Source organism: Macrobrachium nipponense, chromosome 6, assembly GCF_015104395.2.
Source record: "Macrobrachium nipponense isolate FS-2020 chromosome 6, ASM1510439v2, whole genome shotgun sequence".
NCBI lineage: Eukaryota > Metazoa > Arthropoda > Malacostraca > Decapoda > Palaemonidae > Macrobrachium > Macrobrachium nipponense.
Window position 1 is genome coordinate 48,419,919 of NC_061108.1, and position 4,908 is coordinate 48,424,826.

Sequence of the window (4,908 nt, forward strand, 5' to 3'; positions counted from 1 at the left end):
TATATATATATATGTGTGTGTGTGTGTGTGTGTGTGTGTGTGTGTGTGTGTGTGTGTGTGTGTGTATAACTGAATCACAAAAGTTTGGAACGTGATAAATCCATAAATAAAGGTATAAACCACAAAGGAAAAATAAACAACGCTGTTTCTGCAAGATCTTTCGACTTCAACGTCCTTTACTCAGCAGATAAACTGACTTACATGAAGAATTGACAGTACAGGAAAGCTCGTATAACTGACAGATAGGGATTATAAGGAGATTAGTACCTAGAATCCGGCACACCTGGAGAAAGAGTAACCTTTCCAAACAAGCATAAACATGGGTACAATTTACAAAACAAAAAAATTAAGTCAATCTGCTCAGACACAAGGACAAGACAATTAAAGGATTATATAAGGTGACAGCTATTCAGAACTTTGGTAAACAAAACCTTATTCACAATACATATTCACAATACTTATCAAACATACATATACAATGAAGATATCTCTAAGGCAACTAATTTGTAATTAAGTCTGCATTTATATCTTTGAGATCATTCTTAAACATGTTACAAATACAAGGGTCTAAATGAAACAGGCCACGACTAATATTAAAATTACAGTGGAAAGTAAGTTGTATTATAGCAGATTCTAAAAGATTTCGTGATAAGACATCTCTTGACCTTGCAATTGCTGAACTACCAATCCAATTTATTCGGTGGTTGTTTTCACTTAAATGAATGAATATTGCATTAGATGTTTCCCCAGTTTTTACAGAGTATTTATGCTGGCTTAATCTTACTTCTAAGCCCTTGCTTGGGGCCATTTTTTATTAGCATTCCTTTTAGTGTGTTATTATAGGAAAAAACAAGGTTGACCTTAAAGGCTTTTAACAATGATTTAATGGTTTCAAATCTGTTAAAATAAGTTAAACTAAGAATGTTCTTCGAATTTTCTTTCCCCGTGTTACTTACACTATAAAACTTTTTGTTGGCTCTATTATAACAAATATCTAATATAAGTGAAGGATAACATAAATCTTTCCCTATTTTTCTTATGTATTCAATTTCTTGATCCAAATATTGGGGACTGACAATGCGCAATGCTCGTAAAAACATAGAAAAAAAAATTTATATTTTGATGTTAAGATGGTGGCCTGAATAGAAATGAACATAAGTTAAGTTGTTGGTTGGTTTCCTATAAATACTGAATTTACATTGAAATGGTTCTCTATGTATCAAAACATCTAAGAGAGGGAGGCAATTGTCTTTTTCCAATTCTAGAGTAAACTTTATCGATGGTACCTGGTTATTTAATTTAGAGAGTAAATCATTAACATCAATACCAGCAGGCAGAACAGCTTAAATATCATCAACATATCTATACCACTTTACAGGAGTATAAATGATATTAGGTAAGTAGCTTGACTCCAGTTAATCGGATGATCAAAATCATGTTGACATAATTAAAGGTATTGTTTACGGAGCTGCCAGTGTTAAGCATGAAAGTAACTTCCATGCTCGCTATAAGAAAAGCTTGACCGATCTTAAAAAGGACAATACTATCCACATTACAAAAGCTGATAAGTCAAATAGTATAGTAATTTTAGATAAAGCTGACTACATATCACGTATGCAAGCCCTACTGGATGATGATGTGACTTATAAAAAACTAACAAAAAATCCCCTTGATCAAGTCATAAAAAGCTTTAATAGCACAGTGAAAAATATCCTTAAAGATAAAACAGAACTACTAGGTAAATTGTCAGTCAAATCTCCTCCACTACCTTACCTGTACGGATTAGTCAAAACGCACAAAGAAAATAGCCCTATGCGGCCTATTATCAGTACTGTTGGTTCAATTTCATATAAACTCTTGAAATATATCACTAAGATCTTGTCCCCGTTACTTGGAACCATCTCCGATTCTCATATATATAATTCTCTAGATTTAGTTGAGAAATTAAACAAAATTGCTCTTTGCCCCACTGATAGATTCGTTAGTTTTGATGTATGTTCTCTTTTTACTAAAGTCCCTATAGACTCTATTTTGGAATATCTTAGTAATGAACAAACTCAGCATGAATTACCTCTACCTATAAGTCACATTATTTCACTCACTAGGTTGTACATTTGTGATTGTAAGTTTATATTCAATGATGAATTTTATCAGCAAATATTTGTCATGGCAATGGGCAACCCTTTATCACCACTCCTCTCAAACTTGTACATGGAATTATTTGAAAAACGCTACTTACCTAATATCCTTTATATTCCTGTAAAGTGTTATAGATATGTTGATGATATTTTAGCTGTTCTGCCTGCTGGTATTGATGTAAATGATTTACTTTCTAAATTAACTGCAAGGTCAAAAGATGTCTTATCAAGAAATCTTTTAGAATCTGCTATAATGCAACTTACTTCCCATTGTAATTTTAATATTAGTCGTGGCCTGTTTCATTTAGACCCTTGTATTTGTAACATGTTTAAGAATGATCTCAAAGATATAATTACAGACTTAAATACAAATTAGTTACCTTAGAGATATCTTCATTGTATATGTATGTTTAATATGTATTGTGAATATGTATTGTGAATAAGGTTTTGTTTGCCAAAGTTCTGAATAGCTGTCACCTTATATAAACCTTTAATTGTCTTGTCCTTGTGTCTGAGCAGATTGACTTAATCTTGTTGTTTTGTAAATTGTACCCATGTTTATGCTTGTTTGGAAAGGTTACTCTTTCTCCAGGTGTGCCGGATTCTAGGTACTATTCTCCTTATAATCCCTATCTGTCAGTTATACGAGCTTTCCTGTACTGTCAATTCCTCATGTAAGTCAGTTTATCTGCTGAGTAAAGGACGTTGAAGCCGAAAGATCTTGCAGAAACACCGTTGTTTATTTTTCCTTCGTGGCTTATAGCTTAATATATATATATATATATATATATATATATATATATATATATATATATATATATATATAATATATATATAATACTGTTTAAATCACAGTAGATGCACATGACTTCATCAAATAAGCGAATACCACGTTGTCAAGGAACGAATGAAATGCAGTTGGAAAGAAAGTTGTCAAGTGAACAAAATGATCAAGAATACCAGATGATTAATTGTGAAAAGGGTAAAAATCAAAGAGATAATCCAGGATTATCGGATATCACACGGTCACAAATTTAAACACAGATTTAATCCTAACAAAAACTACAACGCATCCATATAGTCCAAAATATGTTAACACAGAATATATTAATTCTATTGCTTATATTTATTTACAACTTTTTTTATTATGAAGGCATCAAGTTTCAATAAACCAAGACTTAGATTTCGCACATTTCTATTATTTGACTTGATGAAATAAGATTCAGTGATATTCCTTTTAACTGTGTCATTACATGGGATTAAGGCTCTTGCTTGACTCCAGTTAATCGGATGATCAAAATCTCTCATATGTACGAATAATGCAGTCGATATTTGTCCAGTTCTCACAGAATTTTGTGCTGTTTGAGTCTTTGTGAACGATTATATTAGGGTCAAACCGGCAAATCTCTTTCACAACGACTCAAACAGCACCAATATTCTGTGAGAATTGGATAAATATCGAATGCATTATTCGTACATATGAGAGATTTAGATCATCCTATTAACTGGAGTCAAGCAAGAGCCTTAATCCCGTGTAACGACAGTTGGAAGGAATATCACTGAGTCTTCTTTCATCAAGTCAAATAATGGAAATGTTCTAAATCTAAGCCTTCGTTTATTTAAACTTGATGCCTTCATAATGAAAAAAGTTGTAGATAAATATAAGCAGCAATATTAATATATTCAGTTTTTACATTTTTTTGGACTATATGAATACGTTGTAGTTTCTGCTTGGTTAAATCATATTTTTAAGTTTGTGACTGTGTGATATCCGATAATCCTGGATCATCTCTTTGATTTTTACCTTTTTGACAATTAACCATCTGGTATTCTTGATCTTTTTGTTCACCTGATAACTTTCTTTCCAACTGTATTTCATTCATTCCTCGATAATGTCTTTTAGTAAAGACGAAAGCCCTGGGTTTTCTGCCTATCATTTTCCTGTGGTATATATATACATATATATATATATATATATATATATATATATGTGTGTGTGTGTGTGTGTGTGTGTGTGTGTGTGTGTGCGCGCGCAATTGTAATAGCCACAATGCCCTCTTAACTTCTTGAATTCTTTGCTCTTTTTTGGATACGCTTGTCACTACAAAGCCTTAGGATCCAAGTTCAAAGAAATTTGAAGAAGAAATTGTGATGTCCGGTCCTGGGAAACGAACCCAAGTCCAATAATCACAAAGAGTCACGTTGCCGACCTAACCACGAGAAGGATTAAAAGTCTATTCCCTCTCATACTTGTTTTCAGATATACTTATTTGAGCTGGAACAGATCCATCCTCACCATCGTAGTCAAGTAGGCAATCATTTTTATTGCTTTTATTTTAGGCTGAAATTATATATGTAGAATCTACTGGTCACTTTTTTACCAGATACATATGCAATTGTATGAGAGGGAGCAGACTTTGTTATAAGAGCGTACAATCACTCACCGCCAGTATTTCAGGTCTTTGATTCTCATATGTTACAACATTCGTGTTTTCAGTACCCCGTAGTTGGTGATACTCTCAATTTATTGTTTATATTCTTATATCTATATATATATATTTATATATATATATTCTATATATATATATATAATATATTTATTATATATATATTTATAGATATATATATATAGATATATATATATATATATATATATATATATATATATATATATATATAATGTGTGTTTTTTTCATTTTGTAGTACATATGCAATATTCAAGGCTAACGAAGAAGGAAGTAATAAAACCAAATGTATATATATGTTTTTT